The sequence below is a fragment of the Macrobrachium nipponense genome, chromosome 48 (assembly GCF_015104395.2).
Source record: "Macrobrachium nipponense isolate FS-2020 chromosome 48, ASM1510439v2, whole genome shotgun sequence".
Lineage (NCBI taxonomy): Eukaryota > Metazoa > Arthropoda > Malacostraca > Decapoda > Palaemonidae > Macrobrachium > Macrobrachium nipponense.
Genome location: NC_087223.1, coordinates 16,215,062 through 16,226,167, shown reverse-complemented (window position 1 = coordinate 16,226,167; position 11,106 = coordinate 16,215,062). Strand labels below are relative to the sequence as shown.

General features: G+C 34.7%; 1 long non-coding RNA gene across 1 annotated transcript; it reads left to right on the top strand.

Annotated features, from left to right (window-relative positions):
- Positions 1-6,012: 6,012 nt before the first annotated feature.
- Positions 6,013-10,828, top strand: LOC135204943 (uncharacterized). The gene is made up of 2 exons (XR_010312382.1): positions 6,013-6,175; positions 10,606-10,828. It is a non-coding gene; the product is annotated as an uncharacterized LOC135204943 (long non-coding RNA).
- The last annotated feature ends 278 nt before the right edge of the window (positions 10,829-11,106 follow it).

Below are 11,106 nucleotides of genomic sequence, written 5' to 3'. Positions count from 1 at the left end.
GGGTACAATCAAGAGCCACAAAGTTAATTCCATCCATCAGGCAAATAGGTTACCGAAGACGACTAGAGATTCTGAACATGTATGGCTTAGAAACACGACGATTGCGAGGACAACTAATAGAAACATTTAAAATACTGAAAGGCATAACAAAAATACACAGTAAGCTATTTACGTTTAAACGAAAACCAGACAAGAAATAATGGATGGAAATAGAACTGAAGAGATACAACACATCCCATTGTGGGAACTTCTTCACATTCCAGATATGTGACACACGTGGAATAAAACTGCCACCAGAAGTTGCAAACAGCAACAGTGTGGAAGAGTTTAAAAGAAAGCTAGACAAAATCATTAGGAGGACACTGTGAATGAACAGTAAAACCTACACCTCTCTCTCTCTCTCTCTTTCTCCATTTTGTTTTTTCTCTCTCCTCCTTTTCTTTTTTTCTCTACTTGTAAATCTTAAACCATTTAACTTCTGCACGATTCACAAAATTCTCTCTCTCTCTCTCTCTCTCTCTCTCTCTCTCTCTCTCTCTCTCTCTCTCTACTTATAAATTTTAAACCATTTCACTTCTGCATTCATTTATACTCTCAATCTCTCTCTCTCTCTCTCTCTCTCTAAGCATCTGTCCTTCAAAGGACTCGAGAGTAGGATAGTTTTGACAGCATCCTGGCCAGCCGTTTGTCAACAACACCAGCCTCTCTCAGTAGGATACCCAGCCCGGGCATCTAACAGGATACCCACCTTGGGCATCTTACAGGATACGCTCTCTTTCCTTCCCCCTGTCGTCGCTTTAGTAAAGTCTGATGTGGGTTTATTTATTTATTTTTTTTTGTGTGTTTTTTTTTTATAGTTTTTTTTTTTCGTATTCTTGTTCTTATCTCTTTTTAGATTTTAAGTTTGTTTTTTTTAATTTCATTTGATATTTCTCTGTTTTTATTTTTTCCTTTGTTCTTTTCCTGTTAAGTTGTATCCTTATAATTAATAATAATAATAATAATACCTAATAATAATAATAATAATTAATAATGATAATAATAATAATTTTACTTTTTTAAAATAATAATAATAATAATAATAATATAATGATAATACATATTAATATGGTTCATTTACCTTTACATATTCGTCAATTAATTACTGATATGTTTAAGCAATAAGAATAATAATAATAATGTAATAAGTAAAATAATAATAATAATAATAATAATACAATTAATAATAATAAATAATTAAATTAAAAAGCAATGCTCGGACAATACATGAGGCAGACTAAACTAGCCAGCGATGACACGTGGCAATGGCTACAGAGGGGAGAGCTCAAGAATGAAACCATAAACCACATAGCAAGCGAATGTCCGGCACTTGCACAGAACCAGTACAAAAAGAGGCATGATTCAGTAGCAAAAGCCCTCCACTGGAGCCTGTGCAAGAAACACCAGCTACCTTGCAGTAATAAGTGGTACGAGCACCAACCTGAGGGAGTGATAGAAAACGATCAGGCAAAGATCCTCTGGGACTATGGTATCAGAACAGATAGGGTGATACGTGCAAATAGACCAGACGTGACGTTGATTGACAAAATCAAGAAGAAAGTATCACTAATTGATGTCGCAATACCATGGGACACCAGAGTTGAAGAGACAAAAAGAGAGGTAAAAAATGGATAAGTATCAAGCTCTGAAAATAGAAATAAGAAGGATATGGGATATGCCAGTGGAAATTTTACCCATAATCATAGGAGCACTAGGCACGATCCCAAGATCCCTGAAAAGGAATCTAGAAAACTAGGAGCTGAAGTAGCTCCAGGACTCATGCAGAAGAGTGTGATCCTAGAAACGGCGCACATAGTAAGAAGAGTGATGGACTCCTAAGGAGGCAGGATGCAACCCGGAACCCCACACTATAAATACCACCCAGTCGAATTGGAGGACTGTGATAGAGCAAAAAAAAAAAAAAAAATAATAATTAATATGATTTCTTTACCTTTAAATATTCGTCATTACAATTAATTGCTGATAGTTAAGTAGTAGTAGTAGTAGTAGTATAGTAGTAGTAGTAATAATAATAATAATAATAATAATAATAATAATAATAATAATAATAATAATTGTTGATCTAATAAGGCTTGCTTGGAATGATAAATAATCACACATTTATTTAAGCTTATCTAAAGCTAATAAATAGCATATGCTTCAAATTGAAGAGGAAGAAATAAATAGCAGATGCTTTTGAGACCAAAAAACTCTCTCTCTCTCTCTCTCTCTCTCTCTCTTGATACTTGTTAGTCTTAAACCATTCAATTTTCTCATGATTATCTCTCTCTCTCTCTCTCTCTCTCTCTCCTCTCTCTCTCTCTCTCTGTTGATCTTAAACCATTTCATTTTCCCATACGTTTATCTCTCTCTCTCTCTCTCTCTCTTCTCTCTCTCTCTTCCAAAAGGCATCCATTCCTCAGCTTTTAAACAAATGTCTCCCACCCCTTGATATGATAATTAGTTAATGAATAACCCCCACTTCCCCCACCCCCGCCCATATTTTAGGTGAAGGGAGTCCCCAAATGGGTTCTCGTTTGGCCCAACTCATCACACGATGATTTACCTAAGGTCTGGTTTCGTTCAGGAACGATTCAAAGGGACTGTAAACACTTAGAGACTAAATGAACAAAGCTGTTCTGTTTTCAATCAGGTTTAATCAGACCTGCTTGTGGCTTCAGTGTTGCCAATGTCTCGGTTGTTGGACGTCTCCATAAGTTTACATTAACTTGCAGGCTTCCTTTGAATATCGTGGTGGTAACACTGACGAAACAAATCGTAAGCCACGCCCACGTTGTTATCCGTGACCAATCAGGAGCCAGGATCTTATCTGGCGATACGTGAGTATTTCTCGTATCGTCGGAAGGCAACCAATTAGAGCCGAGGATTATATCAGGGTCGCATTATTGTTATCGGAAAACAGATTCCCCCGTCCAGGTTGGACTTATTTATGGGCCGTGAGTTTGAGTCACTGCCCCTTTGAGTCTGGAGAGAGAGAGAGAGAGAGAGAGAGAGAGAGAGAGAGAGAGAGAGAGAGAATTAACAAGCCAAAGTAATTCTAAATTTGTAGACAAATGATACGTATCGTCATTTACTTACCTTAGATCTTGCTCTCGTCAACGGACACGTCACGATGAAGGCATTTGACTCTCTCTCTCTCTCTCTCTCTCTCTCTCTCTCTCTCTCTCTCTCTCTTTCTTCATCAAGTACCAGCTATTTATCAGCGTCCCACCAGTGAAACCCAACGCCAAGAACAGCCACAGCCATAGGTCAGATTATGCTGCGTCTTTATGCTGTGGTAAATCTTTCGCTCGTCTGAACCGAACCGTAAACAGAGAGAGAGAGAGAGAGAGAGAGAGAGAGAGAGAGAGATTATTTAAAGAACGTCTTGTGAATAATTTCAACTTGCTGGTGTACATTTCGAAGAAGTGAACAATCACGATTGGTTCTCTCTCTCTCTCTCTCTCTCTCACACACGCAAAAATAGGTGCAATAATAATAATAATAATAATAATAATAATAATAATAATAATACAATTCTTCGTTGTGATTGACAATAGCACCAACCATATGTTTTGAAGGACCGTTCAATACACCCTGTAGTATCTAATTTTCATTTTTCATAAAGACCAAATCTTTAAAACAGTTTGAAGAAAAAATCTTGATATAAAAATGAGAAATTATAGCGGTTCATAAGGAAAGCGACAGCAATAATTGCTCTCTCGTTAAGGCATTGCTAATTCTGACAATGGATTTATATTTCGTAGGGAACGACTCCTCAAAACAAACTGGGAATCTATACTAGTTCGTGTTTCGCGTGACAGCTATCATTAGAGTTATTGCCTGGGGTTTTAATATGCGTTCAATTAGAGAAGTTTTTTTCTTTTGCCTTATTTATAAATGCGGTTGAAGTGTGTCTGTTTTTATCCGTTTAATCAATTGTATACAGTTATTATTTATTGGTTTTCATTTTTTTGTACCTTAATTGTACGTGCATGTTCTTTTTCTGCTATGAAAATTATTTATTGGTTTTCATTTTTGTTACCCCTAATTATACGTTCATGATTTTTATATATGAGATAAAAAAACATCACTCTGCTTTTAATATGAAAACGTCTTCCAGATTATATAAAAATATCATATAATAGCACTGTTTATTTCTGAAATACTTAAAAAAAAACAAAAAACAAATGCGTAATTTTCCTTTGCAAATAAATGATTCGCGTGATTATTTGGTCATGTCAAATAAAGATAGTGATCAGCATATATCTAACTTTCTATTTAACGTCAAAATATCTTCCAGATCACTATTAAAAGCATATTCTGGCCTTGACCATTTCTGAAATTCTTGAAAAAATTCATGAAAAAAATCATAGATTTCCCTTATGAATTAATTTTTCAGTTGATTGGTTGTACATTTTAAATAAGAAAATAGTGATAAGCATACATATCACTATCTTTTTAATATTAAAACGTCTCCCAAATATAAAAAAAACAAGCGTTTTGTTGAACTTCTTTTCTGCAGTCCTAGAAAAATCAAGAATAAATATATTATTTCCCCTTTAAATATATTATTCACGATTATTTGTACAAATGAATAAAAAAAATAGTAATAAGCATTAATATCATAATCTTTTTAATGTTAAAATGTCTTCCAGATATAAAAAAAAAATGATTTCTGCAACTCGAAAAGAATGAAAAACGAAAACAAAACGTGTAGTACTAATCCGCCCTTATAATTTCACTACGAGTAACTGAGAAACATCACCTTCCAAAGACGGTTTCCACCCGCCAAAATCACGCTTATTAGACAGAGCCATAAGTCGTGATGATGAGCATAAATCATTCCCTTCCACTCCCACAGGAAATGACTTTGACGGACGATCTCTAAGGCGTCTGCTTGTCAAGAAACAGGGAGGAATGGACAGAGAGAAACCAGGGATTATTTCCCGGGCGTTGGAGACCGGTTTGTTTACATTGTTCTCGGTGGTTAATTTCACCGAGTTTTGGTTTATTTTGACTGGGATCTCTTTTGTTCCATTCGCTGGCTCATGGTTCTAGTGCGGCTTTCACTATAAATAATTGTTAAATTAAGGCATTGTGACTGCAAGCAACCGAGGAATTGCTTTACCTTTGTACAGATGAACATTTTAAGACCATGAATATGTTAAAAATATAAATAAAAAGCTCTTTTATTGCACCTAAACACAACAGCATAAGTCCCACTTAGCTCCCATATTTATGACCTGCCGTGATCCGGGCTAGTAAGTTAAGTGTGAATATTGAACCCCCTCCCACCCCCCCCCCCCCCACCCCCCCCCACCCCCCCCCCCCAACCGTTCCCCTCCCGGAATAATAGCCTTAGTTTCGGTCTCTCTCTCTCTCTCTCTCTCTCTCTCTCTCTCTCTCAGAGGATTCGTAATATCGTAATTCATGGACTAGTTGATAAGTATTCGGTTTATAAGTGTATGGGACTAATTCTCTCTTAAGTAGGATTTGAAATACGATTAAACGGTTGATTTGTCAAAACTTTCATTTGTTTTTATCAGTTTGTTTAATTTGAACGTAACATTACGATAGGTGTATTAGCAATTTTTTTTTATTTTTAATAAATTTTGAAATACGGTTTAAAGGTTAACTAGTCGAAATCTTGTCTAATTTCCTCATTTTTATGATTTCTAACGTCACTTTACGAGAGACTTATTCGTAATTTTAAAAAGTTTATGATTAGAATTCAGTGTCGAAACTCATTTCCTATCGCAAGTTGTAAATTTTTTTTTCCATTCACTCTCCATACACAATAAATTCGCTTAAGTAGACCAGCTGAGTGCATAAAGAAGCAAGACGCATTTAAAGAAATAGAAAACAATAGAATTCATTTTACGAAGGAGTAAGACAACCTGTGCTTTGCGGTCCATGGATGGTAGTTACAATTGACCTGAGGAGGACTTCGAACCGTTAAATATCGACTAGTGACTGAGTTTCTGGATTCGTTCGTGTGATAGTCGTCAGGAATGCGTTCCTTGTTCGTGAATTTTTACAAGAGATTTTCGTGGTTTTTTGAGGACTTACGTATGGTTGGCCATCGATGGGAAGTGTTCTATTATGCTGGATTATTGCAGATTTTACTTCAGTGGTTAGTTGTGTACAAAGAAATTCGTTTATTCCCGTAGGTTTCCGTTTATTCTTTAACGAGATTGTTTTAAGTGTAGTTTTTCGCCAATTTTCCTTTTATGAGGGTTAAGTTTTCGAGTAATGTTCGGCAGTTACAAGTGCGCAGGTGCTGTATTTGAAGTTATTGAAACTTATTTGTGTTTCGTAATTTTATTTTCGTAAACTAGGTTTGAGTTGACCGCCAACTGCGAAATTAACTTTTATTTGTCTTCTAAATAAATTGACGTGGACTTATTATTAAATTGTGGTAATTTGAGTAATTCTAAACTCCTCACGGACTGCAAGGAACGTAACCGCGGATAAGACATCCACTAGGGATTGGGGTGTCCAATGTCTTTCGCCGTGTTTAGTACTGGCCCCTGGGGGTTAATTACAGTCGTCCGAATAAATATTACTTGAAATTCTTGTTCAGGAGGTAAAACTGCAAAGAAAAACCGCAACTGCCATAGTCTAGGCCGCTGCGGATTAGTAATATTGATCTATCGAATTTGTACAAAGTCTTTCCAAGGTAACTAGTTTTAAGACACCTTCTTAATTTAGGAGATGGTGGTTCGTATACCAAAGCTGCTTCGCTAATGTTAAAACTGAATTTGAAAATTGAAAACTGGTTGGCTTAATTTTAAGATTTTTCGATTTTATTGAATTTCGAATATTTTAATCTTCTCAAAGTAATTGCTTTTTATGGTAGTTAACATTGACTAACTTTTAAAATTTTTTCCTAAGATTAACATTTTTCTTAGTTTATATAAATATGCGAGTTAACACTGGTTTTTTTAAAGATTTAAGTAGCTCTGTTTAAGATACTTTTAATCTGTGAAAGTGACTTGAAAGCTGAACAGTTAAACTTTTAAATGGGAGCTGTTCAAAAATAATTATGTACTTCGTTAATATGTAAAGTTTTCGTAAAATTTGCAACTTTGAAAATCCAATGTTATTATACTATACTCTTGCAAAATTTTAATTAAGGTTTTAGTTAATGTTGTGCGTATGGGCTTAAAAACTCTTCGTTTAAGTTAATAGATTAGTTTTTATATTAGTAATAAGCTTATTGATAAAGTACTCTTATGAATTCGTAATTTTCTAAATTCTTAATCCTTGTTCAACGTTGGATAACATATCCTTATATCTGGTAAACCTATTATCATATTTTTTAAGGTTGTTCAACCACTTATCCAACTTTTAAGTGGTTTTAAATGCTGGTGGGGTATTTAAGTGGGACTTTAATTACGCAATTAAAGACTAGTTTTTGAAGTTTGCCCAAGTTAATTAAAACTTAAGACAATTTTTTTAGTTGGCTTTTTGTATTGTTTATTTTGACATTTTGCCAGTGGACTGAAAATTTTTGGGCTTTCTTTTTTTACTTTAGTGGATGGACGTTTTTGGACTTGTAGTAATTTTTACTTTTACTTTGTTTGGACATGGACATTTAATTAAGACTTTGTAAGACTTTGTTTGGACTTGGACATTTTTGGAAACTGGGCATTTGGACGATTGTTTGAACTTGGACGATTGTTTGGACATCATACCTAGTCAATCTTTATTATAGTGACTGTTGAACTTCTTTAAGCCAAAAATAGTCTAAATTTGTACGGGGTGACTGTATAGTCGCCTGTGAGAGGCTAAGATGGACTAGGGTCGTAAATGGCGAACCTTATTAAATTGTGCTTACATCCTGCCTTTGTAAACTCTCCCCTAAAAAACTTAATACAATTACAGGACTTTGTTCTTCCATATTGGTAGTTTTTCTTAGTTGGTCTCGTTTGCAAGATGGTAGTTAGGTCCCATAGGAAACTGGTTTAGGATGTGTGGTTCCTTTTTGTATTGGTTACTTGACGTAGTGATATATGGTTAGATCCTGGTTGTTTGTTATGGAATCTGAAGTACAAAGCCTTTTGCGAATGTTCAGTTGTAAATAAGTAGAGAAAGTTTTCCTAACCTAACTTAGTTGTAAATCTACAGTTATTTTATTAATTTTTAGATGTTATTAGTCTTCTAAGTATAACTTTAGTTGTAAATAAGTCTACAAAGTTTTTTTTTTTTAAAGCCTAGGTTTGTGGCTAAGTCTACAAAGATTTTTATACTAATTATATAGCTGTAAGGTATGTAATGGTCACTCGAGCTAGGTTTGTAGTAGGCTACAGTGTATCTTAATAATTATTAGTAAATCTACAGTTTTTTGTACTTAGTTTTACAGAAAACCATCGTTCAAAGTTTTAAAATATTTGTAGTAATTAAATATTTTTTTTAAATTGCCAAATTTGGTTTAGTTTATCGCACTGTAGTTCATGGTACTAAACTTCTGCAGCGTTATGCTACTGGCGCTCTAAGAGAAACCCTGGGTTAGATCCTGAGTGTAAGAAGTCTTGAATGCTGTATATGCCTTTGTTGGCCTAAGCAGTGAATAGGGTATTTGGTTACTAGACTGATGTGGGTCGCAGACTGGATGACTTAAATGGTTAGTGTTTTAAATCTTTTTTTTTTTTTTTTTTTTATTTATTTCAGTTTTGCTTTTAACTCCTATTATTGTGGTTGTTCACATCCATGCCCTATTAATTTAAATGTTTCACTTAAATTTCCAATATATTGAAGGGTAACTCATGTTGCAGCTGTGTACGGAGTTGAGAAGGATATTTTTTTACAAAACTGTTACAGCAGGTTTTCACAACTGTTCAGCGTTTCAGGCTCCATTAAGCTGGTTTTGCTGTAATTTGATAGCTAATGAAGTTCAGTTTAAGCTGGTTTTGCTGTAATTTGATAGCTAATGAAGTTCAGTTTAAGCTGGTTTTGCTGTAATTTGATAGCTAATGAAGTTCAGTTTAAGCTGGTTTTGCTGTAATTTGATAGCTAATGAAGTTCAGTTTAAGCTGGTTTTGCTGTAATTTGATAGCTAATGAAGTTCAGTTTAAGCTGGTTTTGCTGTAATTTGATAGCTAATGAAGTTCAGTTTAGCTGGTTTTTGCTGTAATTTGATAGCTAATGTTTAAGCTGGTTTTGCTGTAATTTGATAGCTAATGTTTAAGCTGGTTTTGCTGTAATTTGATAGCTAATGAAGTTCAGTTTAAGCTGGTTTTGCTGTAATTTGATAGCTATTAAAGTTTCAGTTTAAGCTGGTTGTGCTGTAATTTGATAGCTATTAAAGTATAAGCTGGTTTTGCTGTAATTTGATAGCTAATGAAGTTCAGTTTAAGCTGGTTTTGCTGTAATTTGATAGCTAATGAAGTTCAGTTTAAGCTGGTTTTGCTGTAATTTGATCGCTAATGAAGTTGTTTAAGCTGGTTTTGCTGTAATTTGATAGCTATTAAAGTTTAAGCTGGTTTTGCTGTAATTTGATAGCTAATGAAGTTGTTTAAGCTGGTTTTGCTGTAATTTGATAGCTAATGAAGGTGTTTAGGCTTGTTTTGCTTTTATTTAATAGCCATTAAATTTCAGGGCAGTTTTCTTGCAGACTTGCTATTACTGTTTCGTAACTTTTAAAACACTTTATTTTTGTATATTTAAAATATTTTATACGACAATTATTACCACAGCTTTCCACTACTTATTTTGCTATCTTTTAGCAGTTTTAAAAGCTTTATTCAGTTGCTGTGTATCTTTTAGATTTTTCTTAAATAGAAAGATAGTTTTAATTTAGCCAAAGGATTACTTGGCAACTATAAGTGGACACTTTTTAAATCTCTAAGTAAGAAATTTTAAGATAATGCAGCTCTAAATCCAAATTAAAAGTAGAAACTTCGTCCCCTGAGAGTAAACTCTTCAATTTAAGTAAATCCTAAAGCTCTTATTGTCCATGTGGGGCTTGGTATGTTATATTCGAATTTGTCTACGTGGGTCTGTGTGTCTGACGGTATATCGGGCAGAGATAGATATCATAATCATGTAACCTAGACTTCATATAATATTTTAACTTTATAGACTTAATATTGTCCATGAGCGACTTCGTTGAAGGTATGTTGGTCTAAGAACTGGGGAAATTATAGTCGGCTAGTGACCTGACCTGTAAGTTGGTGGGCTCCAAAGCTAACTGTTTAAAGTGCCAAAGAAGTGGTTGACTTCGGATGTCTCACCCTGGATGTCATTGTACTATGTGTACTTAATCTAGGAAGTCTTAATGGGTTGGTTATGGTCTTTCCAGTAATCATCTGTAAATTTACTTAGCTTGACAGTCAGGTTTGAAAGCTAGTCAGGTTAAATGTGAAATATTTATTGAATTTATTACCTATTCTGCTTATCTTCCATTTAGCTTAAATTACTATTTCACTTGTAGGTAAAGTTTAAATTTGAGTATAGAATACCTAAGCTACATACTACAATTCTGCATTAAATTAAATATTAAAGTTCTAAGCAGGTGCTTAATTTTTCTAAAGCATTTAAATTTCCATTTCTCTTCTTCAGTGTGGATGAAGTGTTGCATGACATTACCACCTGCTGTTGCTTAATTGAAGAAAAGACTGGCTTTTGGGAGCAAGCTGCAGTCCAAACACAAAGCAGTAGTTCGCCTGAAAACTAAACCAGAATGAAGACTGACCTCCCTGGTGGTGCCATGGGCCTTCCTTCCATAGAGCAGCAGTTTGTCATGCGGAGCTCTATTTTTGAATACTGTTAAAACTTGAAAGGAGTCATTGCATTAGAAGGTTCTCTCCTGTGACTAACATGACCTCGCCATCTGTGATTCAGTGCATGAAGACTTCAGAGTTCTTCGACCTCGCAGAAAATTATGGAGAAGAGATTTGGAGAACGTGGCTCTCGTAACTTGGTCTCCTGTGGCACAAATGGCTAAACATGGAAGTTACACTTCCGTCTAGAAATGCAGAGATCCTAATAGAGGAATCTGTTAAGATTTGCCTCTTGTAGAGCCAAATCTCTTAAAATTTCTTCACTAAGTAAATGGTTCTG